The 18,541-nt window shown below is 42.6% G+C and overlaps 1 protein-coding gene across 3 annotated transcripts in view; it reads right to left on the reverse strand.

Moving 5' to 3' along the window:
• LRRC8B (leucine rich repeat containing 8 VRAC subunit B) overlaps positions 1–17,428 on the reverse strand; it is a 64,285-nt gene extending 46,857 nt beyond the window's left edge. For all 3 annotated transcript variants that reach the window (XM_047726572.1, XM_047726576.1, XM_047726575.1), the window contains exon 1: positions 17,237–17,428. The gene's annotated coding sequence lies outside the window, so the exon portion shown is untranslated. The remainder of the gene's footprint in view (positions 1–17,236) is intronic.
• Between the last annotated feature and the right edge of the window lie 1,113 nt (positions 17,429–18,541).

An 18,541-nucleotide genomic window follows, 5' to 3' on the forward strand; every position in this document is an offset into this window, starting at 1 on the left:
TAAGTCTAGTAAACTGAAATGACAAATTATAAATTATCCAAAGAATCAGGTAGAACTTGCCCTACAAGTCCCTCCTAGGTAAATAAGACAAAAACAAGCCCAGTGTGGGAATACTTCGGCCCCAAGTAGCTGAGGTGAGGCTGAAGGAGTTGAATAGGTGCAGTTTATTATAAGAATCTCGGAAGCTGGTGCTCATCCCAAGGTAACCTTATGTTAAATATTCTCCTCAACGCTTTACGTCAATTAATTGACTTAATGCTTCCAACAACTCCATGGGGTTATCTTTGCAGATGAAGCAATGGAAGCAGACTTGATTTACCTAAGCCTGCACGACTAGCAAACTCGTAACAGTAACACTGGCGTGAACGGGAATAATCTTCCAAGAGATCTTTTTTTTTTTTTAATTTAAATTTTATTATTTTTTTATTTTTTTATTTTTTATTTTTTAATTTTTTTAAAGATTTTATTTATTTATTTGTCAGAGAGAGAGAGAGAGAGAGCGAGCACAGGCAGACAGAGTGGCAGGCAGAGGCAGAGGGAGAAGCAGGCTCCCCATAGAACAAGGAGCCCGATGTGGGACTCGATCCCAGGACGCTGAGATCATGACCTGAGCCGAAGGCAGCGGCTTAACCAACTGAGCCACCCAGGTGTCCCTATTATTATTTTTTTAAACATATATTTTTATCCCCAGGGGTACAGGTCTGTGAATCGCCAGGTTTACACACTTCACAGCACTCACCATAGCACATACCCTCCCCAATGTCCATAACGCCACCCCCCTCTCCCAACCCTCCTCCCCCCATCAACCCTCAGTTTGTTTTGTGAGATTTAGAGTCACTTATGGTTTGTCTCCCCCAAGAGATCTTTGAGGAGGATAAAAAGTAGCTTACCTAGTGGAACCAACAAAAGACGAAATGTGCAGTTGTTCATGTTCTCGTTCATTCAGTAATAAGCATAGCAAAAGTCTGAGCAAAGTGACTGAGCAGAGTGAACTTGAATCCTGCCTACCATCTGCCTTAACTTTAGCCAAGCTACACAGTTGTCAGAATGCCAGCTTCTTAATTGCAGAAATAGAAATAATTCTACCTGGCCTACTTTCTACCTTCACATTGATGATACCATCAAAAGCAATGGAAACTCCCACGGCGTAGGCCCTCCTACGCCTCAGAGAACAGTTGCCCACAAAGGAGTAAACTCACAAAGACAGGCTCTGTTCTCCTCTGGCTACAGAATATACCCCATGTGCCCACAGTTTTCAGGCCTTCTGGAAGATGAGGAGATGTCCTGTGTGAAGTGATTACCTGGTGTCAGCGGACCTCTCCTGTGCAGAGAGTCCTTATTCTTGCCACAGAACAAATATTACTTCCTCCAAGTCTCTTCTCATTTCTAGTCACAGGATATCCATGCTTAGAAGCTGTATTAATCCATTCGGGCTGCCATAACAAACTACCATAGATTTGGGAGGGGGTGGCCTTCATCAAGAAACTAAGTTCTCACACTTCTGGAGGCTGAGAAGTCCAATATTAAGATGCCAGAAGATTCAGTATCTGATTAGAACTTCTTGGTTCACAGACAAATATCTTCTCCACCATGCCCCCTCACACAGTAGGAGGAATAGGCAGTCTCTGGATTCTCTAAGGGTTCTCCCCCATGACCTCATCACCTCCCAAAGCCCCACTTCTTAATACCATCACCTTGGGGATTAGGTTTCAACATATGAATTTGGGAGAAACAGTCTACAGCAAAATCAATGATTTTCTTAAAAATTCTATTAAGGATAAATAGAATCTTAAAAAAAAAGTTCTATTAATACAACGTGTATTCATCAGTACTCTGAAATTTGAGGCTTTGGGGGGGGACCCAATATATAACCAAGAGAGAACTTATTCTATTCCTTCTATGAAAAATGATTCAAAAGTTAGGAGCAACAATCAAACCAGTAAAACTTCGGCGAGCATAGTTTGTATTAAGTAATTGCCACAGGATCCTTGTAATGAAAGGACATAGGACAATTTAACCTTACCACTTCTTTCTCAAGTTCCTTTTGTATTAGTCTCCTCTCTTCCAACCCCACTGCTCTACTTGGTCTCCCAAGATGACCTCTTTTATCTTAGCTGCTGGCATTACTTCCCCAAAAATCTGATGTCACCTTTGGCTTAAAATCTTGTGTCTCCTCCTGATGAGGTTGTATGCTTGCTTATAGGGTTAAAAATGCACCTCTAAGCCCACCCCAGGTGGAGACTGAGCCAGAATCAGCACTGAGTGTTCCAACTCCCACTCCCAGCTTGTCTTCATTCATTCCATGAAGGGGGAAAGCTGCCTTTGGTGGCAAGGTGTACACTGTGTAGGTATTTAAGAAGTCATTGAGTGTGGGATTGACTCGAAGTATATTTTCACATCAGTGTGAAAGCCATTACAGCAGATAACAAAACTGGCAAAATGTAGGTTCATCAGGTAAAAAGAAGGGAGCCACATGGCCAAAGAAATAAGAAGTTACAGTTGGAAGGTATTTTAGGCTCTCAAGACACAGGGCAATAGATACCTGGAAGCTTCAGCTTCCTTTAGTTCCAAAAATGTGTCATGCTCGGGGACTTTATATCTAAAACACTGTGCTAAATTATTTTACCCTATACATGCCCCTTAAATATACAGATAAAAGCAAAGCAAAACCTAAAAAGTACAATAAACCAAAAAATAATTCTCTAGGCATGCCTGGGTGGCTCAGTCGGTTAAGCATCCGACTCCTGATTTTGACTCAGGTCATGTCAGGATCGTGAGACTGAGCCCCATATTGGGCTCTGTGCTAGACGAGGAGCCTGCTTAAGATTCTCACACTTGGGGCACCTGGGTGACTCAATCAGTTAAGCCTCTGACTTCGGCTCAGGTCATCATCTCATGGTCCTGATATCAAACCCTGTGTCTGCTCAGCAGGGCGTCTGCTTGTCCCTTTCCCTCTGCTTGTCCCTCTCCCTCTGCTTTCTGCTCCTTTCCTTGCCTGTGTTCCCTGTCTCTCTCAAATAAAATCTAAAAAAAAAAAAAAAAAAAGAAAAAGTTTTATCTCCCTTGCTCTCTAAAAAAATAAATAAAAAATAAAAATAATTGTCCAGAAGGTGGGGTAACTGGAATATTCTATTTACTCTTTGGATGATTCTTTAGGAGCTCTCAAGAATATGATACATGAAGATGTAATATATGAAAGAATAAACATGCATGTGGAGGGATAAAAAAATACCTTTGGGGGGGGCACCTGGCTGGCTCAATCAGCAAAGCATGTGACCCTCAATCTCAGGGGTCTAAGTTTGAGCCCCACAGTAGGTGTAAAGATTACTTTAAAAAATGTAAAAAAAAAAAAAAAGACCTATGGGCATCTTCTCCCAGATCTTATGGAAAACACTTATTTCTACAATATCTAGAAAATATTTCATTGTAATTCTAAAGCAAGTATACAATAAGCGCACATTAGTAGTTTAACCGCTTATCTTAAACAAATTCAATGGGTGGGAGCTAACACTACAAGCTGTTAGTAGTAAGCAAGATAGTTATTTAATTTTGAAAAAAGTCTAAGTACCTTGAAGGAAAGAAAACCTAAACTGGCAAATCTTCTCTATTGGAAGATTCAGTCGAACAATGCAAAATCAAGCAATAATGACTGGTAAACCTTAAAACTGGTCCAAGATTCCCTGTCATGTAATATGCTTTGGTAGAAATACTTGTGCAGTGGGTTGACTTCTGTACTACATTCCCTCTGCAGGCTCCCATTTCTCTTCCTTCACGTTCATGACTCATGGGTAGAGAGGGTCTGCTGAAGTGTGGAACAATGGGAAGAGTGAAGCTTAAATCAGCTTGTAACTATAGGTATTCCCCCCAAGTTGGGCTGGTCCAGTTCTGCCACCAATAAAGATCAAGCCATGCCTGAAAAACCCCCAGATCCCTTTTTAGCATTGTAAACCATGTAGGAGATGCTCATTATATCTGCTTTGTTCTTTATTTCTATGGTGCCCATCACCATAGTAACAAGGCACACAGATGGAAAAGTAGGCTAGAAATACCCAAATATGGGGGTGGGGATGGAGACTATGGGGGAAAGGGCCTTTCACTGATTGAGAGAAAAGGCTAAAGTTTCTTCTATCAGAGCTGTCAGTACATTAATGGGCAATCTAACTGAAAAAAGTAGGCTTTGTCTTTAAGTGGACCACAGCAGAGAGCGGCCTAAAAATTCAATAAATGTCAATATTTATAGGAGGTGGACTTGCCAGGTTTCTGAGGTTTTAAAGCCAGAAATAAAATCTTGTATGCAAATAGAAATTTCTACAACAGCCTGTAATTTTGAAAATCAGGGACTCATCTCACAGTATGGATGATTACTATTAACATTTTTTTGGTTACTTTGTAGTACTAAAAGTTGAGACATCTGTTAAGGAAGTGTGGCTGAGAAGATAAGTTAATACAATGACTATATTTTTGAAAGTGACAAGTTTATCTTCAAAGTTTTTGTATAAAATGTCCCAAAAGGAAATCCCTAGGTGGTAATTGGGGGTGACTGTTGTTTCATCCTAGGGAGTCACTGCCCCAGTTGAAACTGGGACAAGGCCATTTCCATTTGCAGCCCCTCTGCTCTCTGTAGGTGCAGAGGTCTTCACTGGCACTATCAGTGCCTTTATGCTCTTTTTTTTTTCTTGTCTTTTCTTTTTTTTCCCTTTATGCTCTTTAAAGTGACAATGGGCCAAAGATTCATCTGTAAGAAATCTTCCCATTCCAAGATCTTTTTTTTGTTTGTTTGTTTTTCCTTTCCTGCTGCCAGCCTGAGTCCTCCTTTCTAGGATGTCTGGAATACCTGGGTTGTTATTTACATTGTTACTGGTCAGGAAATAAGAAAAGGAGCCATACTAGCCACATAACTACTTGTTTTACTACACAGGCTTTTTACTACATAGGTTTTACTCTGTGTAAATAAAAATGTTGCAAAAAAAATATGGAGATGTTTTATAGACTACAGTTGTTTTAGAGAATTTAACACTAGCAACTGGGGCACCTTCATGGCTCAAGTTGGTTAAGCATCCGACTCTTGATTTTGGCTCAGGTCAAGATCTCAGGGTTGTGAGATCAAGCCCCATGTCGGGCTCCTCATGGGTCATGGAGTCTGCTTAAGATCCTCTTCTCCCTCAGCATCTCTTGCTTCCCCTCTGCCTCTCAAAACAACAACAACAACAACAACAACAACAACAACAAGCCCCCCCCACAACAAAACAAAACAAAAAACCGCTCTAGCAACGTACAGATTTTAGTGGAAAAAGCAACAGAAAACTTTGTCGGAATCTTGACTCAGCCACCAACAAGTTGTGACTCTGTGGACAATTTTTACTTTGCCTTTCTCAATCTTAATTCTTTTTTTTTTTTTTAAAGATTTTATTTATTTATTTGACAGAGAGATCACAAGTAGGCAGAGAGGCAGGCAGAGAGAGAAGAGGAAGCAGGCTCCCCGCCGAGCAGAGAGCCCGACGCGAGTCTCGATCCCAGGACTCCGAGATCATGACCCGAGCCGAAGGCAGCGGCTCAACCCACTGAGCCACCCAGGCGCCCCTCAATCTTAATTCTTATTAGAAAAAAGAAAGGACTGAAGTAGACCAGGCATATGAGCTCGAGCGTATCTAAAGATGATCTCAAGGCATGTTAAAATGTTATGCATATGAGTAGATGTATATTACTTTGGAAAAGACCCTCAAGGATATGCATAACATAAAGTTAAAAATCAATAGACACTCTGTCTCTTCCACATTGCTCTAAAATACCAGGACTTGAATCAAATAAAGCAAATACATTGAACTCAGATTCAGGTGAGCATAATATTCAGGTCTTTTCAAGTCCCCACGCCAGGGATATGCTGTCTCTGACCTTGTTATCCAAACCTCACACCAACCACTCTCTAGCCCTTTACACAGCTTTATTTTTCTTCATATCATTTAGCACATGACATTTTATCTTGCATTTGCTTATTATCTATATTCCCCCTGCTAAGATATATGTTCCAAGCAAAAAGGTTTTTTTTTTTTTTTTTTTTTCTCTTTTCACTGTTGGATTTATTCCCAGTGCCTGGCATGACGCTTAGCAAATATTAAGTGCTCAAAAAAAAAACCCAAAAAACCAAAAACCCAAATGAATTAACTTTTTAAAAGCCATAAAATCAAGAACGGCAGAACAAAAACTCAAATACATTCTTTTTTCTTTTCTTTTTCTTTTTTTAAAGTCTGGGGGCCTGCTAACAGCCATGCATTTTACTAAGCATGTTGCAAGCCTATGTATTTTACCTCATATTTAAGGCATGTTTTCCAATTTTTAGAGCCTTTTATAAACTAACACATCTGGGAAAAGGTTCCAGGCAATATACTGCAGAAAAAACTGCTTCATCAGTTATCAGAGTTGCCACTAACTTGTTGGGTTTGCTTAGAGAAGCCACAAGTCCCCACACAAACTCCATTTCCATGTTTATATCCTGTGGATAATATTTGCCCCACCTACTGCCAGTCATCAGGAGAATAAATGCTCTAGTATGTTAAAAGTGATGTACAAACATAAGTTATGTGGTAGGGGTTCTTGTAAAGTGCTTCAGGAGATATTTGCTCTAAGATGTGGGGGAAGGTAAGAGAGCAGGGGACACCTGTACAGAGTTCTTTCCTACAGAGCCAGAGCATCCAGGAACTCAGAGGATCCCAGTAAAGCCTCCTTACTCAGCATGACGATAGCCAGGCTCAACATGTCTCTTCAGGATGCATTACTCCATAAAGAAAAAAAAAATGTTCCAAATCTAGCCTGGGACCAATCCTTTTGCATGCTCTAATTCACAACCTCCTCCTGGGAAGAAATTAGCATTCTTGATAAAACTCTGAAAAACACTTTTTTTTTCCTCCATAAGATTGAGAGTTATTCTTAGAAACTAGTCACCTACTGACCCAGCTCACCTTTAGTCACGTGTCTGGTGATCTTTACCCACTTTCTTCTTTCAGTGTTCTGTTTCCTCATCTAACAATGGGTATAATAAATCATTTTGGCATCAAATTAGCTTCCATCAGATTATATATATATACATATATATATGTATATATATATATACACATACATATATGTATACATACATATATGTACACATACATATATGTGTATATATATATACACATACATATATATATTTATATATATCTCCACTCTTTCCCTATTGAATGCTCTTTCCTCTCAAAAGGAAATCTTTAAATTGGACTACTAGAGGCCCTTTCCCTTAGAGCTGACAGCTAATTTGACTGAGGAGTTTCCGTAGCAGCCAAACCAATGATCTTCAAACAGTGTATGAGCTTTGGGGGTCATTTTTTTTTAAGAGAGGGGTACTCTGGTAGAATCTATTTGTAGATCATCAATTAATCCATGTCTAAAAGTGTCTGCTTCAAAACACCAGATGTCATCTTGATTTTTTCTAGCCATCTCCTTTTCTCCTTTCACATTTATCTTTTCCCCCTTTCTGAAAGGAAGGCATATACCTCACTTTTCAGGAGTCTGCTTATAGTGCCCTACCTTGGGATGTAAAAATCTTCAAGCCCCAAGCAGAGGGCCATTTTGAAATACCCATAAAGGTTATAGATGCAATGAAAGTAAGTGATTTTCATGACTGAGAAACAAATCTTTTTGGAGTCAGAGGAAAGTTTCCATTTTTTTGCTTCAAATGCTAGAGCAAGACCTAATCAACAGAGAATAGAAAACTGAATAGCATACAATAGAATAGGAAAACTGAAAATCATTTTTGAGATCAGACACTAGCTAACTTTTGATATGTAACTCAGGAATTTAAAAATAGAGTCGGGGGCCTGGCTCAGTCAGTCAAATATCCAATTTTTGATTTCGGCTTAGGTCATGATCTTGATTTGGCTTAGGGGTTGTGAGATCAAGCCCTGCATCCAGCTCCGTGCTGGGTGTGGGGCTTCCTTAAGATCTCCTCCTCCTCTTCTGCCCTCTTCCCCTCTAAAAAAAAATGGTAGAGTTATATTGCCTTCATCCCCATATACTTATTTATATAGCAAGATTTCTTGAACACTACATTAAAAAAAGGAACACTTGATTTGATAATAGAGGCTATCTTACTCTAGCAATAAGTACTATTTATGCATAAATAAATGATTTTTAAGCCCCATGAATTTTGAGGGATGATTTTTCTCACAAAAGTTTGCCTATATCTAAAAATGATTAATCAAAATTCTAATATACCTGTTGTTCTGATCAGTTGTGTACTAGTAAAAACCACAATTTAATCCAAAATAGATTTTATTAAACAGAGCCTTATTGTCACAAGAACTTTTAAAAAAAGATATATGTAAATGTGTGTGTCTCACAAGAGTTTGAAAAGGTAATCAATGGAGGATTTTCAAACATAAGAATGTAACATTGGGCTTAAGTTTTATAGGAAAAGAGAGATAAAATGAGTTCCATAAGGGAAGTACTATACAAAATTCCTGACTTCTCAAAGAGCTTGTTCATATGTTTTTTTAGAGGATATTATAATAGACATGAAATTACTTTGGTGTTTAATTTCGTTTCCATGAGGTACATCACAAAAAGTGTTTTCTAAAGAAATCAATATTTATAATAGCAGAAATGTCATCTTCCAGAACTATTTAAAATCACGATTAAGAAAAACTTTAGATATTCATTTTTATTTAGTTTTAAAGATTTTATTTATTTGAAAGAGAGAGCGAGAGAGCGCACAGAAGCAGGGGGAGGGGCAGTGAGAGAGAGAGAGAAGCCGACTCCCTGCTGAGTCTGGGGAACCAGTCCCAGGGCCTGATCTCAGGATCCTGAGATCATGACCTGAGCAAAGCCAGACGCTTAACCAACTGAACCAGCCAGGTGCTCCTAGATATTAACTTTTAAAGTGTATTGGGGAGAGCTCACAGTTTTTCAAATCCTTTAAGGGGTACTAGAAAAAAAAATATCAGAGATACTACTCTAAACTACCTCTAAGCCAAGAGCCTGTGTTGACTAAAGTTTTGACTTCTAATAGAGAGACAAAACCAGGACTATTTCAGAAAAGTGAGGAATCTGTCGGAAGCACCCCCTGCAAAACCATAACTCTGAACACAGTAAATATTCAATAAACACCATTTATTGACAAAATATTTTGGCCATTTAAATGATATCTATTAATAGCATATATGCAATATCCCTTCCTATTTCTAACCTTCAAGGAGAGCTTTCAAATTTTGGTCAAATACCAGTCAAAAATATGTTACCAGACAGAACAAATCCATAGTAAGTATGTATAGTTTCATTCCTAATTCTTTCCCATTTATTCATGTACATTCCGAGTACGATGCCTGGCCCAGGAAACCCAGGAGAGAAATAAAATAATCCTTACAAGAGCATCTAGGAGGTGACAGAGGTGCTCCCTGGCATAGGTATTATGATAGGTGTGCAAAACTCAGAGCCAGCAAGAGTAGGGACTGTGGCGCTCTCCTGGGTGGTAGGCAGAGGGAGTGTGTCTGCAATGGTCTTTCAGTGTAAATATGCTTGAACTGATCCTTGAAAGATGGGCAGGTGACTGATGGAGGAGACCAACATCCCAGGTAGAGAGGGAAGGAACAAACCCAGGAGTACAGCCATCTGACTACCTCATGCCTTCCTCCTCTACTGCTAAGAGTCTAGGATGGCTGGTAGGGGGGGTGTGATCATACACACTTTCCATGGTGCATACACTGATTTAGAAATGACGGGGTGGCAGGAGGTGAAGCTGGAAAGTTATGGAAGCAGACAAAAGAGGATTTGATTATATGGTTCACCGAGGTGTTTGGATTTGATCCTGTGGCAAAGCAAGTCATTAAAGGATTATTGAACTGGGCAGTCATGGTAAGAGATTTGCCTTTCAGAATGATTACTTCCCTGCAGTGTGGACAACAAATTTGGGGTGGGGGCCAGTGGAGGGTACAGAAGACTACAAACTGAACTATGAGCTGGAAGACCATTAGCAGTTGTCCTGGAAAAGACGCTGGGGAGTAAAAAGGCTGTGGAGGAAGGGTGCAGATGGAAAAACCTGAAGGACGTGGTCCCTGGACAAATTGGTTACAAACTGTACAAGGAGTGGTTGGGGGGATGAGGCAAGGAAAAGCCCAGAAGGGCATCTAGGTTCTTATGGGTTATGTAATTGGGTAAGTAGTATTGTTATTTATAAAAGTATGGACTCTAAAGACAAATTATCAAGTTTTGGGGAAACAAAATATCTTCAGTAAACTAACTCCAGTCCCTCATTTGTTCTATGAGGCAGGCAGCACAGGTATTATCTGCAATCTCTGCTCAAAGGAGTAAATTTTTTTGCCCAATCTCATATGCAACAGTTTGGGAAGGTTACTATATATCCAGCTCAAGAGTCAGTAAACAAGGGAGACAAGACCCATACGTTCAACAGAACTTATATTCTGTTGGGGGCAAGGGGAGTAGAGGACAAATCAGCAAGCAACCAATAAACTAAGATCTGAAAGACCTATGATAGGGCAGGTGTGGGGGATATGGGTACTTCATCTGAGGTGGTCAGGGAAAGCATCTCTGAAGTCCCATTTGAGATGATCTTTCATTGAGGAGAAAGCAGCATTTATGTAAATTAATAAGGGAAGAGCATTTCCAGACAGAGAACAGCAACTGAGAAGTCCTTGAGGTGGGAACAAGGTTGGTGTGCCACTGAGGGAGGAATTCCAAATACTGGGGCAAGTGGGGAGTGAGAGGCAGTCCTGGTTCCAAGGGTATTCCTGGGAAGGTGAAGGTGAAAGACTTGTGGCCCCTTAGGGCAGCAGTGGCATAGCATAAACTCTCTTGGGGAAACCTGCAAACCTCCATGCACAACACTGGCATCTGAGAAACTGCGTCATGACTCACAGATGCTTTTGGAAGACAAGCCATTGCTCAGTGAGGACTGCCTATTTTGGCACTGAAATAGGGCCAGAAACAAACTCATTTAGTCTTGCCTAGAGGGATGAGCTTTAAAATCTTTAGATGAACAGAATTCATTTTATATTTATCCACTCAGAGCAAGAAACAATCTGCAGTATAATGGCAGGGGGCTCTGCCCCAAGGCTTGGTCAAGCCCTGGCACATTACATGGAAGCAGAGCCTCCTCGCCCACCCTCCAAGGTTCTCAATGGGATCAGAAAGGCAGCATTTGCGCCAAAGGATCCCCCAGTAGCTCAGCCGGCGGGCAAGGGAAAATGGTAGCCCACTGCCAACGTGCCGAGCAGGGTTCTTGCCTATGTACACCTGAGAGCCGTGGAGGGGATGTTGGGGTTGCCTCCTGGCGCTCACACAGGCCACCCAGGCACAACAGCCCAGCCAGCTCTCTACACTGCCCGTGCCTTCCATCCTGTAGTCATTTTCCACTGCTGCTTTATGGGCTACCTGGTCTTCTGCCAGCAGTCTTTCATATGGCCCTCATTTGGCCAAATGGCTTTAAATTCCACTTGCCAAGGGTGATGCTGATCAACCCTATGACCCTCTCTGGAAAGAGCCTACTCTATAGCTCGAACTTGCTCAGATGCATCTGCTTGGTGTATCAAAAAAAGTATCTGTATTTAAAGTTTGCCAATGTGGCATGAATAAATTATAAAAGAATTAAATTATTTCTGAATTATGTAGCTCCTTTCAGAGTATCACACTGAGAAGTTATAGATTATATGCACTTACTTTAAAGACGGCTGCAAGCATTATGAAACACCCTCTTTGGAATGGTGTTGGAAACCTGTGACATTACAATCCATGCCGAGGGGCAGGCTCATTTCATGTCTGAGCTCATTTCAAACTACACTCCCATACCATCTCTACTTAACCTCACTGCCCGATTTTTTCTTCCTAAAGTCACCATTCAACCTGTGACCATAGGACATTTACTTGTGCTTCTATATCACCTATACTTCTTTTTTTTTTTTTTTAAGATTTTATTTATTTGAGAGAGAGAGTTTGAGTAGAGGGGGAAAGGAAGCAGTGGGAGAGGGAGAAGCAGACACCCTTCAGATCAGGGAGCCCAATGCGGGGCGTGATCCCAGGATCCTGGGATCATGACCTGAGCTGAAAGCAGAGCCTTCACCGACTGAGTCACCTAGGCACCCCTCTCCTTCTGAACAAATTTTTTAGTGGCAATTTTTCATTTAATTGCAGCAATCAATTCACCTGTCTCCCCCAGTAACCCGCAACCTCCATGGGGCAGGGACCATGTACATTTTTGTTTTTCTTCTGTCCCCAGAACCTGGCACAGTGTCAGTAGCCATTTACTAAATAGATGCTTAAAGAATACAATGACATACACTCACTGGCGGAAATGTTTCAGCTTCTGAGAGCAGATCAGACAAAAATCATTCAAATCAAGGTTGAAGGAGGTTAAGGCTAAGCTGTTCTGCTTTTAATCAAAAAATACAGGGAAAGACTCTGCTGCTAGTTGGGTTTAAACTGGTTTGGGAGACGACTCTCAAAAAGTGTAATAATTTAACAATGCTTATTTGGATATGTATGAAGATGAACAATTTTAAAACCTTTTGTTTAAAGGGATAAGAGTTCGTTCTCGGAAAGATTCACTCAGATTAGCTCCCAATTTTAAACAAAGTTACCGTTTACTTCATCGGGCAGTTTAGTAGGCACTCTACTTTAATCCTCCTGTCTGATTCTTGCCCCCAGTTTGCAGATGAGGAAATGGAGGGTACAAGAGGCAAGGGCTGCATACTGAATAAGCAGCAGAGCCAGGATTCACATGCAGGTCTGTTCGATTACAAGAGCTAGATTTTTAATCTAAGCCACACATTAACCTAGGAAGTAAATGCTGACATTTAGAAATAAAGCATTGCATCCTCCTGTGGAAAGATACAAGACTATGTAAGTCTGATACTACCAATTGGGGCAAATATTGAAGTATTAAAAAAAAAAGGATCTGGAGGCCAATGACATGGTAGCAGGGAAACTAGACAATTTATGACAAAGGAATAAGAAGAAACATGAACTGTCATCTACTGAAAGCTTGCTTTATGCCAGATAATGTATTAGATGCTTTAATGTTAATATTTCCTTCAATCCTAAGAATCTCGTAAAATGGGTAATAAGAGTCAAGAAAACAGGGGTGTAGAATAACTGTGGTGTTTGGCTACCACAATGTTCCTTCCCTCCTTCCTAAGGATGTGAACCTCCCACATTTCAGTGGGGCACAAGGTTGTTGGGAATAAGGACAATAGTCTCCAGTGTCTATTCCAGCTAGGTGAGGTCACACTGCTAAGTTCTGGCCAATGAGATGGAGCACGGAGTGTATGATGGCCTCTGGGAAATTTCCATAAGAGACCATGGTCTCTTGCCTTTCCCCTTTTCCCCCTACCTTCCTTCTTTCCGCCTTTCTACTACTTGGAACCCACGCGTGATGACTGAGGCTCCATTGAGGACCAATGAGGTTGAGTCTCTTCTGATGTGCGGTAGATCTTTAAGGTGGAACCAGTCTAGGTCTCAGAAGACTGTAAAACCATTATACCAGCCCTGGATGGTCTCTTCATAAACTTTTTTTTTTTTTAGTGTGAAAGAGAAATAAACATCACTTCGTCTAAACCACTGTTTTTGCGGTCTCTGTGACTGGCAGCTAATCTTAATTAATCCAGCAACTGGTTCATCAGGCCCTTCTGCAAAGTCCACACTCTTAGGTAGAAGCTAAAGAACCCTTGTTTATAATTTGTGATAGACTGGGGGAAAGGGGGGGCAGTGTAAAAAGGCTGAAAAGGAATTTGACAGAAGAAAAGAAGGTTCAAATATGCTCTCAAATCTGTACACCTGAGAAGAGATCAAAAGGAATATGCTACTCAACAATAAAGAATTCAGTTTCCATCAGAGCTGGGCAGGAGGAGAGCTCTGTCACCTGCACAGAGCTGGAAATAGAAGAGAAATAGAAGCAACACAGCTGGTAGCTTCTGAGAAAGATGCTGCTGGCTGAGGAGTTAAGCACTGGAGAATGGAGCCCTGGAAATGGTCACAGGATGAGACAGACAAGAAGAATTACAAGGAACTCTGAAATTGAAGAAGCAGGAGATGAAGCTCAAAGATACACAGTCTGCAAAGGGACAAGCAGAATCATGTGACCCGTATCAAAGACAGCATAAAGGTCAAAAAGGCAAAAGGAAAGGTCAAGAACGAAGCTCTGACAACTCATTTTTATTCATTTCCTTTACACAGGTTTACAACAGCATTGAAGAAGTGAATTTAAATTGTCGCAATTGAGTAGAATCCTAAATGAGAGGAAGTCACAGAACAGGGAGTTTATTATTACCCTTTGCTCAATTTCTAAATGAACAGCAGTGATAAGAACTTAGCAGAGAGATTCAGTGACTGGAGTTAGGCCTCATTTTGAAATCAATCTTCATGATTCAGAAGAGGAAAAATAATTTACGTCTGCCAAAGACACTACTTAAACATCAGGAAAAAACTAACTCACAATAAAGGTATGTAGGAAGTGTAGAAAATACAGATGGGAAATAAAATGAAAGCAGGTGATAGCAATAAAAGAAAAGACGGGAATATGAAAACATACACAAGAGAGATAAGAATGAATTTTACAACTGGTTAAAAAAAAATTCTGTGCTATAACTGGACCTTCCAGGTTTCTTTTGAGTGGTCACAGGTCTGAACTGTTTGTGTAACATCCAGTATTCTTGTCTGGGAACAGGGAAGGACATGCTACGTGGAAGGCAAAGCAAATCATTCCACCAAGTCTGGAGTAACACGACAGCTTTAGCATACATTCATTCAATATTATCAGTGTATGCTAGAAGAGGGAAGGAAAGGAGAAACAAAAATAAAACTTGAAAATTCAACTTGAGAGATACCAAATGTAAATCGAGGATTAAATAAGCTATTTTTTGCATGGGCAATAGAAAAAATTAGAAAAGCACATACAAATACGCAGATACCATTAAGAAGGATTTGAAATTTTTTTTCAGTTGTTTACAAATAAATTGGTTAAAGCAAGAATCTTTTAAATATTAAAATATTTGCCTGTTTTAGTCTCAAGAAAACAACAAAAACATCACAAATTTCAGGCCACTGAAAGAAAATACCCACACAGTCTTAAAATACTTGGGAGTGATAATGGAATGTTATTCAGTGCTAAAAAGAAGTGAGCTACAAAGCCATGAAATGACCTGGAGACAAATGCATAATACTAAGTGAAAGAAGCCAATGTGAAAAGGCTACAGACCATATGATTCCAACTGTGATAGTCTGGAAAAGTCATAACTATGGAGACCATAAAATGATCAGTTGTCGGCAGTGGGAGAGGGAGGGATGAAAAGGTGGGGCACAGGGATTTTTAGAGCAGTGATACTGTGATATAGTATCATAGTCTATTATTACAGTGGTGGATACATGTTACTGTATATTTGAACACCACCAAGAGTGAACCCTAATGTAAACTATGGACTTTGGGTGATAATGCGTCAGTGTAGGCTCACTGATTGTAATGAACGTACCACTCTGGCAGGGGTTGTCGATAATGGGGCAGGCTATACAGGGGTGGGGAGGGCAAGGGAGCTTTAAGAAAAACCTCTGCACTTTACTTTCAATTTTGCTATGAACCTAAAATTGCTCTAAAAAAAAAAAATGAAGTCTATCTGGTATCTTCTTCAAGTTGTATTGATTAGGGCACTTTTCATTTTAATCAATGTTGGTGCTTTCATTCTGAGGATTACAAAGAATGAAGCAGCGATGGGGAATGGTCTTAGAAAAGCAAATCTGGACAAGCAGTCAAATGAAATCACTCCAAATCTGAAAATATACATGTCAGGCTGAACATGTTGAAGAAAAACAGAATAAGGTTTGAAGAACAGTAAATTTATTTATAACATGTAGATTTTTATTTTTTGCTACAATAAAAACATTTTAGGGGATAGTAGGTGTAAGAAAAAGTGCTATGATTCAACTGTACAACCAGTGACAACCTTGACTCCTTCTTTACCTGAACTGAAAGTAATAGCAGACACGTTAAGGCTTATATTCTTAAAGCACACAGGCCCAATTACTTGGGGGATTAGCTGTCATTTTATATTCTCTTCAAGAGTGGAGCTTCAGACTAGAAAAGTCAGGGGCAAAAGAAAGTCACCTTGGCACCCACAACTCAAAGGAGTACTTTGGGTTCTCAGGAGGTGCATTCTGAACACATTAAGGACACTGGAATCGTTAAATAATTATACTACATTTGACTTCTGTGCGCTTCAACCCTACACTTAGGTTTAAGAGACAGAACAGTCTGACAAAAACACATGCCATTTCATTTTCTTCTAGAAAGCAGGGAACAAATTGACTATTTCAAATTGGCTATATATTTGCAATTTAAAATTTTCATACTGCTATCTTTTTCGGAGTTTTAAAAACAGTTTTTAGGCAAGGCAAATGTATTCAAGAAAGTCCAGTCATAGGTTTTTGTTTTTAAATTTAGGTTTGTCCTTTTCTCAGGAAGGGAAAAGGGGTTGCAGAGAGCCTTTTTGACTACAAAGAAAAGTCTTCCACAAATGTCATCTGACTAAAGGCAACCTATGGACTTTGGGAAGTCAGTTGGGACACAGAGTAATGAGCCAACAACCGAGCCTCCTGCCTTCTGACCTCTCAGCACCTGCTCCTCTGTAAGCTAGAAGGAAACTCTTGGGCTTCTCTACGTGGTTATGGGTTGCCCCACACCCCCGTTCAAGCAAACGAATACCAACACCATCAAACTGTAGGTGAACAATGAGTACCTAAGGAGTTGGTCAAAGAACAGCGCAAGGGCAGGGGGCAAAGGAGAGCGACCAAAGGCGGACGCCCTCAGGAGAGGTCTGCTCACTCTAGCCTGGGAAACCAGAACCCTGCTCTTGCACCGCGCCGAGGGCTCACATTCAGGTGCAGCGCGGAGCCTCCTGCGGCGGAGAGGGGACCGCCTCGTCGCTGCCGCCCACTCTCCTTGCCCCGAACGACCCCAGCACCCAGGAGAGGTCCTCTCTGGGGGTTCGCTCCCTCTCTCCCGGAGACAAGGCGGCAGCGAAGCTGCCACTCATCCGGGGCCGCGGCACCTGCCTGCAGGCCCGGCTCGCAGGTGTGGCGCGGGCAGGTAACCGCACCTGCTCGGCCAACCCCACCTGCTGCGTCCCCTCACCCCGTCCTCCGCCTCCACCCGCGAGGTCCGCGCGGCTCCTCCTCCGGGAGCTGGGGGCGCCCCGCTCCGACCTACCTGCGCGACCCCGGCCCCGGGCGCCCGCGCTCCCCGCCGCGTGCGCCCCGCGCCGCTCGGGGCGCGCCGGCGGCGGCTCCGCGCCGGCACTTTCTCGGCTGACGGCTGCTGCGGGCTCAGCGGGAAGCCCCAGCGCTGCCGGGCTCGCCGCCTCCGACCGGCTCCATTGTGACGCGGCGCGTTCCGCCGGCCAATCGCGGCGCGGCGGCGCGAACCGCTGACTAAGTTCGCGTGTGGAGGAGGAGGGGACTGGGCGGAGGCGGGAGGCGGAGGCGGCGGCGGCGGCCGCGGGGCGGCGGTGGCGGTGGCCGAGGCGGAGGAGGAAGAAGAGGAAGAGGCTGCGGCTGCTTCGGTAGCTGCCCCTGCTGTGAAATTTGCAGCGCGGGTCGGAGTGTGTGCCCAGCTTCGGGCGCGCGGGGGCCGGTGACTCACCCCTCGCCGTTGGAAACAAAGCGCAGCTGCCGTCACCCGGAGCGCGCCATGTGGCCGCCCCGGCCCGCTCGCCACAGCCTGGGGTCGGCGGGCAGCGGGGCGCAGCTACACGACTCGCGGGGGCCTGGAGAGCGCGGCGGCTGTTTTCAAGAGAAGGGAGGGCCGGGGGCTTAGGGCCGTCCGCCAGCGCACGGGGCAAGAGACTTTGGAAGTACTGTATTTTTGCCCCCCCCCCCCCCCCCCCCCCCCCCCCCGCTTCACGTGGGCACCGCTGAGTAACTTGTTATTTACATACTGCGTGTTGGGCCCTGAGGGAAGGCTCAGGTGCAGCACGTGGGAACCTACCTCTCACACACAGAAGTCCCCTTACTTTTCTTTACCCAGCGGGTTTAGGAAGGCCCCAGGGCCGGGTCCTTGTGCGAAGAGTTTATAGTTGGTGCCAAACCAAGCGGCTTAAGTTAGGATTCTGGGCCTCCAGTATCATCCGTCTGTCTCAGAGGTCCTTATCCTCAGGACGGGGAGGCAACATGGTGGAGGGGCCATGATTTACTCCTCGCCAGCGTTTTACTCCTAGTAAACTGCAGGTCAGCCCCATCTACTAACCCACTCTACAGTTGGGACCCTGCCTTTGAAAAGTAACAACGCACCTTACAGAGTGAACACAAATGCAAACCCAGGAATTCGGGCACTTAATATTGTCATCCTCAGTTCAGTCCCCACTCTCTCCCCACCCCAGATTTATCTCCGGCTTTTGGCACAGACTGTCGTCTTCAACACAATGATTCAATTAGGCAACATTTATGTCTCTGAGTTGCTATGGCAATCACATGCCCATTAAAAAAAATTGTTTGTACAGGGAACTCCCAAAGGAAT

Source organism: Lutra lutra, chromosome 4, assembly GCF_902655055.1.
Source record: "Lutra lutra chromosome 4, mLutLut1.2, whole genome shotgun sequence".
NCBI lineage: Eukaryota > Metazoa > Chordata > Mammalia > Carnivora > Mustelidae > Lutra > Lutra lutra.